Here is a 20,159-nt window from a genome sequence, read left to right as displayed (position 1 = left end):
CTGTTACAGAGATGTAATAAACAGCATTCTAAAATAATGTATTTTTTTAATAGCATTTTTCAATATAATCAGATGGCATAAGGATAAAGCATGACTTGGTACAATTTTGCAAGGGTGAAGACAAAGTGGTCTTTGTCTGGCTTCTTTCAGGCTAAAATATAGCCAGTGGTGTGTCCAACCTGGCTTTGTATCACGGTCACTTGAGGACCTCTTAAAAATGATTTTAATGGGATCTGTCAAATCGGGATTCCTATAAGTGTAACCTGTGAATCTGCATTTAAACACAAAATGAAGCAAAACAAACAGATGTCTCTGATAGGTAGTCAGGTTTGGGACTTTGTGGCACTAACGCTCATGCTTGGATGGGGCAGTGTTGAGGGGGAGGGGCAAAGGGAAAATTCTTGCAGGCTATTTCACATCCTTTTTGTACAATAGTTCTGTATTTCTCCGGAACAAAGTCTGGCCAAGACCCCAAAATTCTACAGTTCAGGATATGGCAGGGATTGTTTGCGCTTGGAAAATTTGCAAAACTGACGTCATTTTGAGTTTTCTGATGAACGGGACAGCGTGAACCAGTTGCCCAGGGTACCCTCCCCCCCCCCCCCCCCAGGTTCTAAGCAATAAAATAAATGGACCTGCTGTACCAAGTTATTGGCTATTAATCAACTGAATTTTAGAGGATATCTGCCTGAAATAATTAGGCCAGTATTAGCAGAGTTGCATTTCATCTCCACAGCTGCTCTAGAGCAGGACCCTTGTTCACAGAAGCCATTCCTAAAGCAGGTCAAGAAATACATTAGTACAGCTGGAACCCATTATTTCTAGCCACTATTGCAGGGGGCCTGCTTTCAGATGGTTCCACTGAGGTTTGTGGCTAAAACTTATTTCTGGGAATTATCATCTTGTCTGTGAGCGGCGTTCGCGGCCCCTCTGAGGGGACACACACCCTTCACCCAGGCCTCCGCGCAGCGCTGACAACGGGTTCATGTTTCCGGGTTTGGGGACCAGCTCCGCACACACCGCCGGGCGATGCGTGCAGTTCCGGCCGCCACTGGCTGGCCGCTGCCTCCCGCGCTCTGCCTGGGAATACCCGCTGGGCGTCGCCTCGGTACCGCGATGGCACTGTTAGCGGGCTTTCATTACGTGTGAGGTGCGGCTGCTTCTCTGTCCCCGAGCCAGGGTTCTCTGGCCGGTCTCTGGGAGGGCTGCTCGCGGGGCCCGCTGGCGCCTCCTCGCCCGCCCAGCCGCGGGGCGAAGGGGCTTCGCTGCAGCAGACGCGCCGTGTCCCCGCGCGGCCCCCGTCCACCTCCCCGCGGCCTAGCCGCCGGCCGAAAAGTTTCTCCAGGGGCGGAATTCCGGGCTCGGCGACCCCCAGAGCCGAGGGTGCGCGCCCCTGGGTGGCCGGCCGGCCCGCGGGGCCTGGTGAGTTCCCCACCCCCCAGACGCCGCGTCCCAGGGCCCCGGCCGTTGCTGTGGCAACGCGCAGGCAAACCGGCCGCAGGGCCTCCCGCTGCGGGCGGGCCCGCCTCCCCTCTCACTGTCTCCGGGGGCCCAGCCGTTGGGACCTCGTATACCCCGGGTCTCGTGTTCGGGGTGATCCCGGTCTGCCCAGTTTCAGCTCCACCTTCTCACCTCCACCCATCCTCGGACCTGACCCCTTTTGGAAGTTTAAAGTGAACTTACTGTAGGGTAAGTGTGATTTGGAAAAAAAGAACACATCCTTAAAATTTGAATTTGCGGGCTCCCTACCCCCACCCCCATTTCTCTCTTTTTTAATCTCCTAGTGCTTGGCTCCTAGTAGGGCCTCAATATGGGGGACTTCTTACAGCACTTGATGCAGTCCCTTGCACACAGTGGTTGCAATCCGAGGAGCTTGTATGGCCTTAGAGCAGCCCCTGACTGGCCACGTGGATAGGAAATTTAAGCACTCTTCTCTCTTTCCTCATCTGTCAATGCAGATTGTAATTTCTCACAAAGTTGTGGGCTCGAAGGAGCTTGTGTGTGAAACTGCTTCGTGAACCGTGAATGTAAAGCACTTGGGATTAGTCGTAAGGGATATTTGCATGCTGCAAGTGGTTTGATACTCCTGGTCCCACAGCATCAGCTAAGACAGACCTTTTTGGTCCGACCACCAAACAGCTCCAATGTCCAACCAGAAAATAGGGTTGTCATGCATTGGAGGAGGGCTCTGTGAATGGAAAAAGAAACACCAACACATTTTGAACCTAAACTTCCTCCTTGTATTATTATGCACTCCTCCTTCCCCTCCTCCCCCAGCCTTCCCATTACCACCCGTATGCAGATATTTCGTTTCACACATTTAAATCTCTAGCCCAACATTGAAATCTAGAGATTTAAATCTCTAGCGTTTCTATCTCAATGAATCACACCATCATCCCTCCTGTTTGCAAGCCAGAAATGTTGGACTCCTTCTTCACACCTGCCACTCCCTCCCCTTCCATCTCTAAATTATCATCAAACCAATGATTATCTGTTCATTTTATCCTCAAACCAGTGTCAACGCATCCACTTATTTCGGTCCCTACCACTGGTACCCTACACCAAGCTACCATTATCTCTTGCCTGGCCTCCTATAGTAGCCTTTTAACTAGTCCAAAGGTATTCATCCTGCCCTGTTCATGTTCCTATCTGTTCTTTGCACTGCAGCAGGAGTAATCTTTTAAAAGTTAAAATTTGATTATGATACCTCTTTCTCCTCCATCACCCCCTGCTTAAAATCCATCATGACTTTTTGTTCTTAGGATAAAGATACAATTTCTTAATATGGCCCACAAATTGGGTGGCTGTATACTTTAACATCCAGATCAAGATAGTTTTGAGAGTAAAAGACAGTGCTATTATTTACACTGGGACTGTTCCCTAGCATTCTGGGGCAAATGGTTACTCTACCTATAAGGCCCTGTGGCACCTTCCTCTTCTCCAGCCGGATCTTACACTAGGCTCCGCTGGTTCTCTGTGTTCCAATTACACTGGTTCTTTTTCAGTCCTTTGTCACCATTTTCCCTCCTACTAAGGGCCTTTTCACGTGATCTTCTCCCTGCCAGGTATGCTCTTCCCTCTTCTCTTTAGTCTGGTTAACTCTTGCTCATCCTTCGCATCTTAGACCAAATAGTTTCCCCTGGGAAAACTGCCTCTGACCACTCCATCTAGGACAGACCCCCTTCGGGTATAGGCTCTTCTGACACCGTCTCTCTCCTTGCATTTATCACAATTGCAATTTTATTTGTCTGTGTGACTGGCACATAGGATGTAGTTGATAAATACTTGAATGTCTGACTTACAAGCATTTCCCAATGTCATTAGTCTCTGAAAACGCCACATTGTGGTTAACAGCACAGACTGCAGATGGGATGCTTGGATTTGAATTTCAGCTCCCCCACAATTCCTTATTTGAAACCTGTGGGGCTAGTTGTGTTTTAAAGTTGAGAGTGTGTCTGACTATAGAAAGACAACATGGTGTGTATACTGTATCACTTTTAAGTGGGGTCTGGGGCAGTACCGTGTAATCAAACACATTACTTTTTCTTTAGTGAGATGACGTCACTCTAAGTGGGATAAAGGCTGTACATAGTTTTGCATCAGTTCAGGTCAAGTTTTGCCAAAAAATCAGTTTGCTACAAATTTATGAGAATCCTTTTTGGATTTTAGGATTTCATGTGAGTCTGTCCCAGCATAACCTTTAGGTAATCACTTAACTTCTCTGTGCCTGAGATTCCTCAACGGTAAAATGAGGAGGCTTATAGCATCTACCTACGTCACAGGTTCTGTTTGTGTTTTTGTGAGGAATACATGTGTTAATACGAGTTGGCCTTTGGACAACGTGGAGTTTAGGGGCACCGATCCCCCAACACAGTTGGAAATCCATATACAGCTTTTGGCTCCCCCAAGTGTAACTACGAATAGCCTACAGTTGATCAGAGGCCTTACCGATAACACAAACAACACATACTTTGTATGTTAGATGTATTAGATACTGTATTCTTACAGCAAAGCAAGCTGGAGAAAATGTTATTAATAAAATCATAAGGAGAGAAAATACATCTGTAGCATTGTACCATATTGGAAAAGATCCACGTGTAAGTGGATCCGCACAGTTCAAACCTGTGTTGTTCAAAGGTCGGCTGTACATGTTGCTGGCTTAGAACAGTGAATGGTCTTTCATCATTGCTATAGTAGGGTCAGCTCTTATTATATCATTTTATTAGCTTCATTACAATCCACATTGTGTATTAACTGTAATTTATTTGCAATTTACTTATTGTTGGATATTTATATTTCAAGTACAAAAATGAAGAGATGAACGTCTTTATATTTAAATCTTTTGACTAGATTTTTGATAACTGATTAAGATCAGTTCCTAAAAATGCAATTACAATCAAAGCACAGGATCATTGGGACTACTCTTGAAACATATGGCCGCCTTCAGAAAGATTATACCAGTTCACCATCCTACCATCAGTTTTGTGATGCCTGTGTTAGCATTATTATTTTTAAAAAATCTTTGCTAATTTCACAGATTAAAAATAGTACCTCCTCATTTTAACTCAGATCTTTCATTATTGAGGTTTTAAGCATTAAAAAATCTCATTGTTAGCTATTAGGTATTTCTTTTCTGTGAATTACCTGCACAGACTCTATGATGGCTTTTATATTGGAGCCTCAGTTTTTAAAAATCAATGGTTTGTTTGATTTCTGCTTCCCGCAGTCCAGGCAGGAGCCAGTATGCTGGGCTTTGGCTGGAATTCGTTGGATAGGTATCCGTGGAGCCTGGGGCGAGTTGTAACTTGCCCGCAAGCTACAGAGCAAAGTGGAAAGCAGTGTTTCAGAGGCTGCGTCTCGGGGAAAATCTGAAATCAAGACCAGGCTGACCGTGTGTTTATCTGAATCTTCAGTCTAACAGGACTTGGAAGAAAGAGGGCTTGCAGGAGGTAGGAGGCAAAGGACCGAGGCAGAAGGAGGCGGAATGATTCTGAAAGACGGGGGAGAGAGAAACTGTAACCTCTTTCTCGTAGGGACAATGTAATTTATTGTATGGATGAAGAGGGGGTATGCTGGGGGTACTGTCTTGGCCAGACACTGATTTGTGCGGACTCTTGATAGAATAAGGACATTAACCCTTCTCTGTCATATGGGACCATCCCCTCACAATTGCCATTTCGCTTAATTTATGATGGTTTTTGATTTCTAGAAATTGAAATAATTCTATGTTTTCTACCTATTACTCTTTTCCTTTTTGATTCATTACCTTTATGCTTAGAAAGTACTTTCCATGCAGAGACCAAATAACTGTCTGCATTTTCTTTAAAAATGCTAGTTTGTGATGTCAGCCCATCAAGGAAGAGTTAATGGAAGTGAGTAAAAGAGAGTTGAGTAGTGTGATTTCCAACCAAAATCTAAAAGATGCTGATACATGGGGCGCCTGGGTGGCGCAGTCGGTTAAGCGTCCGACTTCAGCCGGGTCACGATCTCGCGGTCCGTGGGTTCGAGCCCCGCGTCGGGCTCTGGGCTGATGGCTCAGAGCCTGGAGCCTGTTTCCGATTCTGTGTCTCCCTCTCTCTCTGCCCCTCCCCCGTTCATGCTCTGTCTCTCTCTGTCCCAAAGATAAATAAACGTTGAAAAAAAAAAAAATTTAAAAAAAAAAAAATAAAAAATAAAAGATGCTGATACAAAGGGATGTCCTCGTGTCATCTTCACGTCCCCTTGAAGATAGAGCTTACGTGCTCCAAGCGAGCTCTGAGGAAGACTTTTTCTGACGGGGTCTGTCACGCTTTGTGAACTTGTACAGTCGGATCCTTAGACACTTTTGGAAATGTCCTGAGAGGAGATGTGATCTCTGAAGATTCTTTCTACTTCTTTTGTCCTATATATGATCCTATTTAGTATTTCAAGCACTCACAGTTGTTAGATACTGCGAGATGATTTCCCTGTTTTTAAAAGAGGCTTAAGAAAAGGAAAATGTAATGTAATATTAATTGCTGACCTTCTGGCACCGGTAAATTAGTACGTTTCAAGATGTGCTTCAAAAAGAATTTTCCTTCCTGCTGAGCTCCAGTATGGATCAATGAGGCAAATTGTGTTTTGCTCGGATCTGTCTTAGTGTTCCAGAATGTAAAGAGTGGACAACTTACTGTTAAGCCTTATTGATATATTCTTTCTTAGTTTGTTAACTAAAATGAATTGTGGAGTATGAGAAACTAATCACCTCACAAACTCATGCAGTTTTGTCAACCTGAAGTTTTTGTTTGTTTGTTTGTTTGTTTTTGACCTGAAGTTCTTTTATTTCCAGAAAGGTTTATTTATTTTTAATTTTTTAACTATTTATTTTTGAGAGAGAGAGAGAGAGAGAGAGAGACAGAGTGTGAGTGGGGGAGGGGAAGAGAGAGAGGGAGACGGAATTGAAGCAGGCTCCAGGCTCTGAGCTATCAGCACAGAGCCTGATATGGGGCTTGAACTCATGAACTGGGAGATCATGACCTGAACCGAAGTGGGATGCTTAACTGACTGAGCCACCCAGGTGCCCCTATTTTATTTTATTTTATTTATTTATTTATTTATTATTTTTTTTTTAACGTTTATTTATTTTTGGGACAGAGAGAGACAGAGCATGAACGGGGGAGGGGCAGAGAGAGAGGGAGACACAGAATCGGAAACAGGCTCCAGGCTCTGAGCCATCAGCCCAGAGCCTGACGCGGGGCTCGAACTCACGGACCGCGAGATCGTGACCTGGCTGAAGTCGGACGCTCAACCGACTGCGCCACCCAGGTGCCCCGGTGCCCCTATTTTAGAAAGATTTATTGAGTGAGGGGCAGTGACTTTTATAATTAATCAGAATATCTTTTCTACTTATAATGGACTAATTATCTTTCTTAATAGCCATTGATGTGTCAGTTTGAATGCCAGTGAGAATGTGCTATTACATTACAAAAAGAAAGAGCTTTCTATTGACTAAGATAAGTTAATTTAGAAATACTGTTACCATTTGCCTTAATTTTTGATCTGAAGTATTTAGTAAACATTATCAACTATTATAAACATTCATCCAACAAATATTTATTGGGTACATATGATGTTCCAGGCACAGTTCTAGAATACTGTGTTGTTTTTCACTTGTACAAAGTTTGCTTGTGATTCAATATTCTTTTTTTAATTAAAAAAATTTTTTTAATATTTATTTTTGAGAGAGAGAGAGAGAGAGAGAGAGAGAGAGAGAGACAGAGCACAAGCAGGGGAGGTCAGAGACAGAGGGAGACACAGAATCTGAAGGAGGCTCCAGCTCTGGGCTGTCAGCACAGAGCTCAATGTGGGGCTTGAACTCAAGAGCCGCGAGATCATAACCTGAGCTGAAGTCGGACACTTAAGCAACTGAACCACCCAGGCGCCCCTGTGGTTCAGTATTCTTCACATGAGCTGTACTTATTTGGAAAAAATTGGTCATTTGGACTTACACATATTCATTCAGGGAATCTAAGAAAAGCCTTATGGAAAATGTTCATCCAGTCTCTTAAGGTTGAGATGCTGGTAATTGAAAGTTCTACTCTGTTACTTTGTTGTTATCGTGGTGGAATGCTCACTCGCAGCGACAGAGCTTGCTGGGAGAGAAACCATTTACCATTTACCAAAGGCAGTGCGTCTGAGGCTCAGGTTCTTATACCCGAATTCTTTCAAGTCTGTTTGCGGTTAGCAGATCTAACATAGAGGCTCTTCTATCTGCTCTTGGGAGCTCAGCTTGCAATCAGCTGAGATACCAGGAAGAAAGCAAATATTTATCCTTGGGCGTTTTTTCACGGAAATCAAATTAATTTTTCCTCTCAACCTTCTTTATGTTGGTGTTCAGTTTATGACAATAAAATTCAATGCTTTTCATATTTGTTATTATGAAAGTAAACACCAATGTACAGCGGTGCTTTTCAAGTTAACTTAATTGCTTTTCTGTTATAGCTCTTTGATGGTACATATGTTATGTACACTTAGCTCATTTTTTATAGTTGTGCCTTTTTTATTGAGATATAATTAACATAGTATAAAATTCACCCTTTTAAAGTGTACAATCAAGTTTTTAGGATATCACTAGGGTTTGCAGCCATCACCACTATCTAATTCCAGAATGTTTTATCACCTTAAAAGAGAAATCCCACATCCATTAGCAGTCAACCTCCAACTCCCCTCCCCCAGCACCTGACAAACACTAATCTACTTCAGTAATCTACCTTCTGTCTCTGTAGATTTGCCTATTATATAAATGGAGCCATACAATATGAGGCCTTTTGCATTTGGTTTCCCTCAGCACAATGTTTTTCAGAATCGCTTCTATTGTAGTATGTGTTAGTACTTCATTCCTTTTGATGACCAAGTAAAATTCCGTTAAATAGATATATCACCTTTTGTGTATACATCAGTAGGTGGCCATTTGTGGTGTTTCCAGTTTTGGCTATCAGGAATCTAGCTGCTATGAATATTTGCATATGAGTTTTTATGTGAACATATGTTTTCATTTCTCCTGAGTATATACCTGAAAGTGAAAATGCTGGTTGTACAGTAACTGTATGTTTAACTCTTTGAAGAGTGTCAAAGTGTTTTCTAAAGTGGCTGCACCATTTTACATTCCCACCAGAAATGTGTAAGTGCTCTCATGTCTCCATATAATCATCAATGCTTGTTTCTTGTCTTTGTGATTATTGCCATCCTAATAGGTGTGAAGAGGTATGTCATTATATTTCGATTTGCATTGTCCTGATGACTAATGATGTTGAAATCTTTTCATGTGTTTATTGCAATTTGTATATCTTCTTTGAAGAAATATGTATTTAAATCCTTTGCTTTTTTAAATTTGGATTATCTTTAAACATTTTTTTATTACATGTATTTATTTTTGAGATACAGGGTGAGACAGAGCACGAGTGGGGGAGGGGCGGAGAGAGAAGGAGACACAGAATCCAAAGCAAGCTCCAGGTTTCGAGCAAGCATTCAGCACAGAGCCCAATGCGGGGCCCGAACCCACAAACCATGAGATCATGACCTGAGCCTAAGTCGGACACTTAACCTAAGACTGAGCCACCCAGGCGCCCCTGGATTATCTTTTTTTAAAATATTTATTTTTGAGAGAGAGAGAGAGAGAGAGAGAGAGAGAGAGAGACAAAGAGTCTGAAGCAGGCTCCAGGCTCTGAGCTGTCCGCACAGAGCCCGATGCAGGGCTTGGACTCATGAACCATGAGATCAAGACCTGAGCCGAGTCAGCCCCTCAACTGACTGAGCCACCCAGGCGCCCTTGGATTGTCTTTTTATTGTTTAGTTGCAAGAGTTCTTTATATATTCTGATATTCTGAATACTAGACCCTTATCAGATAGATATTTTAGAAATATTTTCTCTCATTATGTAGATTGTCTTTTTACTTTCTTGGTAGTGGCCTTTGAGGAACAAAAGCTTTTAATTTTATGAAGTCTAGTTTGTCTGTTTTTTCTTTGGTTGTTTGGCTTTAGATGTCCTATCTGAAAAACTGTTGCCTAACTCAAGGTCACAAAGATTTACCTGTATGTTTTCTCTTAGGATTTTTGTAGTTTTAGCTCTTACATTTAAGTCTTTGATCCATTTTGAGTTCATTTTTGTATATGTGTGAGGTAGGTGTCCAGATCCATTTCTTTTGTGTGTGGATATCCACTTGTCCCAGCACCATTTGTTGTACACCTCACTTTATTTGTCAACTGGTGAGTCATGTTTTGGGGAACAGAATTTGGCTGATTTCTTGTCATCTCAATTAGATGCCACCATTCTACACACTGAACATTCCAGGCAAAGGAGCATCTGTACTGCTAGCTAGGAGCTAGGACTTTGGCTCCAGTTTTCTGTGTAGGCTTATAGCTTGGTGAATTGGCTTGTAGGTGATAGAAGCTTCAGGCCTGCTTCCCTCTCTAATTTACCTTAAGGCCTCTAAGTGGACCTATGTGGCTGCCTCCTGGCCGTCTTTACTCTGAATTATAGCCTGATTCTCATTTGACCTCTGGGGAAAGGAGAAGAGTCAAGGAGAAGTTGCTTCCTCCTTTCTTTAGAAAGGCCCTAAAATTACCCTTCTAGCCTCATGGGAGGAACAGAAGAGCCCTGTGAACCTTTCCCCAAAGAAAAGGGGGTGAGAGCTTTTCACCTGTTTGTGCCTCCCATTGAAAGCTCTTTTCTCTGCAGTTATGACCTAATTGAGACTTGGCTGATTTCAGAACTCCTTTTCCTTGGAATGGAATGATAAGGAAGGGAGCTTTGGGTTCCTCCAAGAGATTCAAGTGGTAATGTGGAAAAAGCTTAGGATTGGGGTCAGGCTCACCCGAGTTCAAATTTTGGTTCTCTACATCTCTGTCTTGGGTTTCTTTATCTATAAAATAGGCTTTGTAATCCAATTTCCAAGGATGGTTTTGAAAAACAAAGTGTCATATGTAAAGTACCTAACAGATTTGGAGCCCCCAAGGAAACACTGGTTTCCTTTCTCCTCTTCCAAATTTTCTGGGAAATTTGTATAAATCTGTGGAAATACATTAAAAAAAAAAAAACCTCCATAGTATCTTAGAGTTAGTTGGAAGGGACCTTCATATTATGACTATAATACTTTGTTGAGGGGCGTCTGGGTGGTTCAGTGGGTTAAGCGTCTGACTTCGGCTCAGGTCATGATCTGATTTGAGTTCATGAGTTCAAGCCCTGCGTTGGGCTCTGTGCTGATAGCTCAGAGCCTGGATCCTGCTTCAGATTCTTGTCTCCCTCTCTCTGCCTCTCCCCTGGTCATGCTCTATTTCTCTCTCTCTCAAAAAAAAAGAAACATTAAAAAAAATAAAAAAAATATTTTGTTGAATCTGTCAGAGAGCCCTTTTCATGTTTATCTACTGGATTTAGTTAGTATTGATCACTTACCATACTTCAGGCACTGTTCTCCACATGTGTGTCATTAGTCAGTGGAGGAGAGATGACAGACCTGCATATGACAGAAAGCCTGATGCATGGCTGTCACTTCACGCATCCTCACTTCTCCCGTTTGATTCATTCACTTGGTAAGTTATGAGCCAGACGCTGTTGTAGATTCTTGGGATACAGAGATACACTCTTTGAGCTCATGGTCTCTTGTGGAGGGAAGTAAACCAAGAAATTACAAACCAAGAAATTACAAAGCTACAAAGGTGCTCTGGGAGTTGGAAGAAAGCACTCCCCAGTCTGCCTGGGCAAGTCAAGGAAGGATGAGGCAAAGAGGAAAGGAGTCTGAGGCAGGAGGACAGAAGGCCCGCAGGCCTGGAGGTGGGAGACAGTATTCTTTAAGGAAGTTGATACCCAGGGGAATAATCAGAGACAGTAACTAGATAGCATAGTAGCACCAGCTTAAAAAGAGCCTGTTATGCTGGGCTGAATTTAAGGTCCGTTTTGATGGTGAAAACAAACACAATTTGTAGTTAAGAATTAACATTTATTCTCATTCTAAGCCTAGGTTTAAAAAAAATCCTTTCTTTGTTTTTCGTCTTTAGCATTTTTTCCAAGTATCTGCTATTTTAGGCTTTTGCCTTGGTGACTCTCTTCACATAGCATCTGGCCATTTTGATATCATCTGGGTTACTAGCCTCTCTACTTTGGGGTTATAGCTCATGGAGAGCTCCCTCTATGTCTGTATACTTTCTCTGGAAGAGTCTATTTCCTGTTTTCCCCAGGACTCAGTAAGTAATGGGAAAGACCTACCATGTTGGCTGAGAGCTGGGTAGGGAGAGGGCTCTTGGAGGGGGGCCGGGTACATGGGGAAGGCCCCTGAACTGGAGGTACTGTCAGCCGACGCTTCTGATGTTGGCATAGCTCTAGCCTCTCTTCTGCTCTTCTCCCGCAGTCACTCACTCACTGACTCTGCTCTGGCGCTATATCTCCCGGCCTCTTTTGCTTTGCCTTATTCAGAGGAACTGAGGGATTGAGAAGTGGCCCTGAAGCTCAGGAATCTTAGCCTCGTTGGTGGCAGCCAGTCTCCACCCATCCAGTCACTTATCCCCTCAAGACACAGTCTAAGCTGGCTTTTCCGACATGAGAGGACACGACTGAATTTCCAGAGGTCAGTCGTGTAGGACTTTGTTCAGAGATCCTCCCTACATTTTAAATCATTGAAGAAACTGGCCTTGGAAAGAAGATTGGTTAGGGGGTGGGAAGGGAGAAGGGAGGGTGTGACAGCTGTTTTCAAATATCTGAAGGGTTGTTTAAGTAGAGCGGACAAGGTACTAGATTTTGGTCTGGAATTCTGGCCCTACCTTTTACTAGCTTTGTTTTTTTTTCTTTTTCTTTTTCTTTTTTTTTTTTTTTAAATCTGAATTCTTTTAAGCCTAAAATAATTCTGTGATTTAATAAATGTAGCAGGCAGTGCCTCTACTGATTAGATCTGGATTCTTGAGGCAGATTGAGTGGCAGCGTTTTAGCATTTTGAGCTCAGCCACTAGTGAATTGAAGTTGTAATAGCTGTATTTATTATACCCAGAATTGAATGAGTTATTAATAAACCATTCCTTAGTCCCATATTATCTCTGTTTTACAGACTAATTTTTTTCAATAGGATTTCCTTAATTGTATCAAATGTTTCATTCCTAGAATGCTGAACACGTCTGATTGGTATAATCTCCAGGGAAACTAGACAGTCTTAATTACATCTAGTGTTTTGATTTCATTTGATTCTTTAGATGAGATTAAAAGTAATTTATTTTAAAGACTGAGACTACTCTCTGTATACCTATGCTTATTGCAGATTTAGAAAGCTTTGGTCATATTACATTTGCATTACCAGTATATCAGATAATTTAGGTTGTGAACTAATATATAGGGTAGGTAACTTCTTTCAGAACAAAAAGCTTGATGACACTTTTTTTTTTCACTACCCTCCCCCCACTTTTCTCATCATCGTCTTTGGATAGCATTGATTTATATTTTCTGTTCATTTAGCCATTTCCATACTGTATGTCAAGACTTGCTCCCTAAGAAGTAGAGGGTTCTTGGATTTGACTCTTTCTGAAATATCTGTCTCCTAGTGAATGAATGTTGGTCATAATTTGTAGAGCATGTGACTTTTAGTTCTAGATGCCCTTTTTCATTAGAGATACTGGCAAGCTGAATTTCATCTAGAGGAGAGTGCAGCATCTTTACATGACATGGAGATAGCTCAGGGTACCGGAGATGTAGAAAACATGACTTGCCTACAGGAACAAGCAGACATACTCTTTTTCTTCATATCTAGAAGACTGAGAGCTATTTTTTTTTTAATTTTTAAAATGTTTATTTTTGAGAGAGAGAGAGAACAAGCAGGGGAGCAGCAGAGAGAGAGGGGGACAGAGGATCCAAAGTGGGCTCTGCTCTGATAGCAGCAAGCCCAGCACGGGGCTTGAACACATGAACCGTGAGATCACGACCTGACCAAAGTTGGGTGCTCAACTGACTGAGCCACCCTGGCGCCTCACAGAAGACTGAGACCTATTAAAGAGGAACTAGGCAGGAGCAACTGGGTGGCTCAGTCGGTTTAGCATCTGACTTCGGCTCAGGTCATGATCTCATGGTTTGTGGGTTCGAGCCCTGCATCAGGCTCTGTGCTGGCAGCTCAGAGCCTGGAGCCTGCTTCAGATTCTGTGTCTCCCTCTGTCTCTGCCCCTCCCCGACTTGTTCTCTCTCTCTCTCTCTTTCTTTCTTTCTCTCTAAAAAATAAGTAAACATGGGCACCTGGGCGGCTCAGTTGGTTAAGGATCTGATTTTGGCTCAAGTCATGATCTTGTGGTCGGTGAGTTCAAGCCTTGCATCTGGCTCTGTGCTGACAGCTCAGAGCCTGGAGCTTGCTTTGGATTCTGGGTCTCCCTTTCTCTCTGCCTCTCCTTTGCTCACGTTCTGTCTCTGTCTCTGTCTGTCTCTCAAAAATAAACAAACATTAAAAAAAATTAAAAAATAAGGGGCGCCTGGGTGGCTCAGTCAGTTGGGTGTCAGACTTCAGTTCAGGTCATGATCTCACAGCTCGTGAGTTTGAGTCCCACGTCAGGCTCTGTGCTGACAGCTCAGAGCCTGGAGCCTGCTTTGGATTCGATGTCTCCCTCTCTGTCTGTCCCTTCCCAACTCACACTCTGTCTCTCTCTTTCTCAAAAATAAATAAACATTAAAATTTTTTTTTTTACTGAATAAACATTAAAAAATTAAAAAAAAAAATAAAGAGGGACTAGGCATATCCATAGGAAGGACAGACCAAGCATGACCTGTAGGAATATTTATAGGGAAAATACTTTTGGCTCAGTCTGAAGAGAAACATTCCATCATGGTATCCAATGACATGAGCTTTTGGGGGAAAATAAAGAATGGGATCCCTGTTATTGGAAAACTTTTAGCGGTGTCCATGTCAGCGTATATCAGATCTTCCATGAAAAAGTCCCAGGTACTAGATGTCCTTTGGTGTTCTTTCCACTTCCTGGATTCTGTGGTTGCCTCCCCACTCCTGGTACTATAATGTGGCTACTTCTCCATTCTAGGTTTTGCTTTAGTGATTCATGTAATTGACTTTATTTTCCTGAAGAACCATAGCACAGAATTCTGGGGCTTGGTAGATAAAAACTGCCTGACATTAAATCTTTGTAGATAATTCACAAAGTGGATATATACCATGTGCACGTATATACTTATACACATACATCTGTTTTGTATAATGGAAAGTTGTTATCCTTTCATAGTTTTGTCCTCTGTTCCTATTGTTATAAAATATCATATGCTTTAGAGACCTCTGAGTCTTGTAAAAAGAAATTTTTAAATTTTGACATTTATTTATCAAATTGATTTTAAAGAATTCAGCTCTGTTAAGTTTTCAAAATAAAGCCAACAAAGAGCCTTTGTGGGAGTAGGAATTAAAAACTGGAGAGATTTCTTGAGAAAGATCTATAAAATAGTATAGACTTTTAATTAGTATCTTAGATATTTAAGAATAGGAAGTGAGAACACTATAGTCATTTTGGAAAATTGTGTTTTCAGACTCACTTTCTAATTGGATTGTTGAGTGCAGTATCAGTGGCTTCAAAGGGCATCACAATTCATTGCAGTTCTGACCTGGGGTAATAGATATAGAGGTAAAATGAAATCCATTTTCCTTAAGAACTACTGGTTTTATGAAATGATTAAATCTGATTTTAGAATAAAGCATTAAGTGCAAACCACTAAGAGTTCAAAAAGTACTTACAGGTCCCATGAAAGAAGATTTAGTGCATTTAGCTTTCAAACAGTTTTCTCATTGTAGATGAAATGCCTTTAAATTGATGCAAGTTATCATGCCGATAAATTAATAAACTATGAGAAGATACATATCTTCTCTTTGGAATGGACTCATTCTCCAGGGACAGACGGTTCTCTTCCAGAGCAGACTTCTGAAGTGGTAAGACGTTAGAGAAGTCTATTTCCTGCATGAACTTAAGCTCAATGTGGGTGCTGTTAAAGCTTTGAGTTGGTATTACAAAAAAGCAAGTCATCATACTAGGGGAATTTGCCCATTGATAAAGATTTAAGTTTTATAGGAGTTTTGGAATTCTTTAATACGTTTCATTCTAAGGGCCCAACGTCTGTGATTATGTACGAATACATCTCTCTTTCTATGCAGCCCAGGCCATTGGTATTAGAGAATATGGGGAATGTCCTTAAGTTCCTTAGGGAGCAAAAGCCTTGGCAGTCTTGGGGAAGGAACAGATCCTCTGACTGTGCTAAATCCAAATCTGCCAGAGGATAACCTTTTCTTCTAACTTCAGCCTGAGTACCGTGCAGTGTAAATAGTGGTATTTAATGTCGAAGTCATGATTTTTCAAATATTTGGGTATCTGATGCAAATAACGAACAAATGAATTTACCCCTTTGTGTCTGAACATTTTAGAGTTACATAACTAAATGAAAATATGATAATGAATTTCTGTTGAAAATCTCCAATGTTTTTTCTCCCCTTAATAGCAAAGTATCCTCATGCATCTTTCTCAAAATATTATTAATAATATTGGCCACAGACAACCGTTTTTGAACTATTTGAATTGATGTGGTTTTTTAGACACGAAGCTGGGGCACAGAACAGCTTTCTTCTTTCCCTTTTCCCTTTTCTGCCTGCTCCCTTTTTATTGCCTCTGTGCTTCTCCACAGGATATATAAAAAACTCTCTGCGGAGGTCCTTACTTCATAAGCTTATTTGTAGAGTGCCAGTGGGATGGAACTGAGAAGTCATTGTTGCTGTTATTAATTCCTATTAATAACTTTTAAAAAGTTTGCTGAGTTACCTGGATGTTAACGTTCAGCAATTTCACTTCTTCTGTCCTCTTTCCTTCCATCTATGGGAGTTCTCTACCACTTTCACTGCCGCCTTTTGGCTTATTTGCATAAACAGACTTTTCTCTCTCTTTCTTTCCCTTCCTCCCTCTTTCTCTCCTTTTCACAAACCCTGGATACCTACCGTGTAACCTGAAGGATACGATGATGAGTTAATGATAGGACCAGTGTCCTCAAGAGCGGGCTGGTGGCACAGAGGTATGCACATAATATGATGGAGTGTGATCAAGATAGCACCCTGTGAGAACCAGGGACACAGTGCCAGCAAGAATGGAGGGTAGAGAAGCTTATGTATGCTTTGGGGGTCGGGCTGGGGAGAATAAGAGAAATGAACATTGACTTTGAAGGTAGAGGTGTGATTGAGTATTAATTTTTTTGTTTAATCAGTGTCATTTAATCCGCATGGATTTTAGGCATCGATTTCAGGCATTTTCAGTTCAGCGTGGTGGAACTTATAGTTGGCCGGAAGATTGAAGCATTATTTTATATCCTTAAAATATCTTCTATGATAGATTTTTTTTTTTTTTTTTTAGCTTCCAGAGGCTTAGCAGGATAACTCTTAGTGTTCATGATTTCTTGCCTCTGCATTACTGAAAACTTTTTCCGCCTATTTCTTCCAAGAAGCCCATTTTTCAATTTCTTAAGGATTCTGACCCGGTCACTGGATCGTCATAATGATTAGATTCTGTGTCATACTGACTGTTTTCCTGAGACTTTCAACTTATGTGTTTATTAGTATTTTAGTTACTTGGTTTACTTTGGTTTTAAAAAATCCTTACACTTAGTGTTGTTCATAAAATATGCATAAATCTTATGGAGCCCTAACTGTGATGTTAAGTAATTTATTTAACAAATATTTGATAGAGCACCTACTCTGTGGCAGACGTTGTGGTGAGCACTAGGATAAAGGAACGATGTGGTCTGTACCTTCACAGAGCTTATAGTGTGATGGGGTTACAGACAGGTAAGTGGGCAACTGCAAAGGTGCTATGATAGGGAAAGTACATGGGACTGTGTGACGCAGACAAAAGGCACCTAATCCAGACTTAGGGGCCAGAAGATGTGTTTTTGAAAGGAGTGGCATCTACATTAAGACTGAAGGGTGGATAGAAACCATCCAGGTAAAAGGTAGAGTATAGGGCATGGTGTTTCCAGCAGAGGAAATAACATTGAGAGTCAGGGTGGACCTGAGAGACACAGGGACTGCAAGAATGTTGACAGGAGCCTAGAGTACAAGGGGAGGGAGTGGATAAGAATGAGGCTGAAGACCATATCTTACATATTGTGCTGGGCTTGGTGAGCCTCATTAAGGAATCCAGACTTCAGTTCAAGCTAAGAGGAGGTAATGGATGGGCTTTGAGTAGGGGGATGGCATGACTCGATATGCGTTTTAGAAAAATCACTTTGGTTGCAGTTTGGTGAATATACTGAAGAGGGCTCTGGATGAAGAGATCAGTTGATTGGAGGCTGGTATAGTGATCCAAGCAGGAGACATTGGAGTTGTAGGTGTTACATGACTAAAACTTGAGGTGAGATGGAGTTTCAGCTTAACTGAACTTTGGACTAGGTTTTGATTTCCTGTCTTGATGAAAAACTTCTGGATTTTTAAAATGTATTTTTTTATTTTAAGTTTTATTTAAATTCCAGCTAGTTAACATATGTGTAATATTAGTTTCAGGTGTACAATATAGTGATTGAACAATTCCATGCAGCACCTGCCCTCCTTAATACCCATCACCTGTTCTACTCCCCACCTCTCACCTCTCTTCTGGAAACCATCAGCTTGTTGTTTTAAAAAAAATGTGGTTTTTTTACATTTATTTATTTTTGAGAGACAGAGAAAGAGCACAAGTGGGGGAGGGGCAGAGAGAGAGGGAGACACAGAATCCAAAGGAGGCTCCAGGCTCTGAGCTGTCAGCACAGAGCCCGACGCGGGGCTCGAACCTACGAGAACTGCAAGATGATGACCTGAGCCAAAGTCAGACGCTTAACCGACTGAGCCACCCAGGCACCCCCAGTTTGTTCGTTTTAGTTAAGAGTCTATTTAGTGTATTTAGTCTGTTTAGTTAAGAGTCTGTTTCTTGGCTTGCCTTTTTCTAATTTTTTTCCTCCTTTGCTTATTTGAAAAAAAGTCTGGATTTTAAGCTGTGTTAGAACAAATATCTTGTGACATTAAAAAAATCATATTTCTATTGAAAATAGTAGCACATATTATAAAGTGTACAGGCATTATTCTAAGCACTTTACATTATAAATTGACTTATACTTTACAACAATCCAATGGAATGGCTACTAGTTTTATCCCAATCAGACAGATGATAAAACTGCAATGTAGGTTAAGTAATATGCCCAAGGTCAGATAGCTAGTAATTGTCTAAGCTGGGATTTGAACTATGCCAGTTTGGGGCCAGGGTCAGTTCTCTTAATCATTGCTCCCCATTCTTGGCAAATGGGGGACCAAGCATGAGCCCTCCTCTCCAACCATCTCCTAGTCTATATCCATTCTGAAGAGAAGCAGATTCATTTCAAAAAAAGAAGTAGAAGCAGAATTTGTAGATTTAGAGAGAGGGCAAAGAGAAGAATGACTCTTAGATTTGTGGTTTGGTCTCTTGGGGGACTGTGGGACCATTCACAGAAACAGGGAGAAGAGTGAGTTTAGGCGGAGATTGAGAGTGGAAGAGGAGCAAGGTGAGATAATTATTGCCGTTATAAACATGTTGCATTTGAAGTGCTTGGGGGGTCATCCTTGTAGATATGCTCAGGGGGGAGTTGGATGGGTCTGGTTATTTGCCACCACAGTAGCTGGAATTCAGAGAGAGACGTGTGGCTACCAGATCCAGGATAGCTCCTGGGAAACAGGTCTTGTTTTAAATAGGTAGGAGCCTTCTAGGTGAGGGAAGCACAGTGCACTTGATGACTTCCTGGTAAGGATGTGGGTGAAAGGAGATGATCTGAAGTCTAGGCACTTTTTTTTTTTCTCATGAAGCACGCGGCCTTTGGCAATTCACTCCTCTTCTTTGGCTTTCATTTACTTATTATTTATTTTATTATTTTAAAATCACTTACATTCATATTTGATACATTACCCTTCGATTAAGAATGTTCATCTATAAAAGAATAAAAATATCTTCTCTGCTTGCCTCGCCATTGTTGAAAATGAGAATGTCCTTTAATGGCCCTTCCGTTTCTGAAATTCTTATTTTAGGAATTGAACTCTGGTGTTCAAACATACTTTGTAAATGGTAAAGTAAGAATACAAATATAAATTAGTGGCATTTGGTATTTGGTAAAGATTATGTGCATAAGTCTGTAGATAGTGGCAAACATGCAATGGCTCCTGATTGTCTTGCCTGTGAAATTAAAACTCTTTGGCTGATTCTTGGGGTTTAAGCCAATCCCTGGTAGTTATAAAATGAACAGAAATGGTTGGATGTCATTTTTTTTTGAAAGAGGAACTAGCAAAATTTGCTCCCTGAAAGTAAGAGAAAAAGAGATTGGTGATGACTGTATCTTTGTGATTTCCAAGTCCACAGTATCATTTGAAAGAAAACATGACATAATAATTTCCAGGAACTGTGCTAAGTGATTTATATACTTGATTTGGTTTAATTCTCACAGTAACTATCATTACTCCCATTTTATAGGTGAACAAACTGGGGCTTAGAGAACTTGCCTAAGGTCATACTGGTAAATGGCAGAGCTGGGACTCAAGCCCAGGTCTTCTCATCCACAGAGCCTCTGCATGTAACTATCATACTATATAGGCTTTCAGTTTAAAGGTTAATTATTTTTTTGAGTAGATTACATTTATACGTGGTATAATTTAAAA

General features: G+C 41.4%; 1 protein-coding gene across 5 annotated transcripts in view; it reads left to right on the top strand.

Annotated features, from left to right (window-relative positions):
- Positions 1-1,026: 1,026 nt before the first annotated feature.
- STK33 (serine/threonine kinase 33) overlaps positions 1,027-20,159 on the top strand; it is a 168,936-nt gene continuing 149,803 nt past the window's right edge. For 2 of the 5 annotated variants that reach the window (XM_045484408.1, XM_045484407.1), the window contains exon 1: positions 1,250-1,689. The gene's annotated coding sequence lies outside the window, so the exon portion shown is untranslated. Of the gene's footprint in view, positions 1,690-20,159 lie in introns of all 5 variants that reach the window. The other 3 variants (XM_045484403.1, XM_045484405.1, XM_045484404.1) reach the window with 3 other exon arrangements.

Source organism: Leopardus geoffroyi, chromosome D1 (genome assembly GCF_018350155.1).
Source record: "Leopardus geoffroyi isolate Oge1 chromosome D1, O.geoffroyi_Oge1_pat1.0, whole genome shotgun sequence".
Taxonomy (NCBI): Eukaryota; Metazoa; Chordata; class Mammalia; order Carnivora; family Felidae; genus Leopardus; species Leopardus geoffroyi.
The sequence above is the reverse complement of the archived record's forward strand: the minus strand, read 5'-3'. Positions and strand labels throughout refer to the sequence as shown.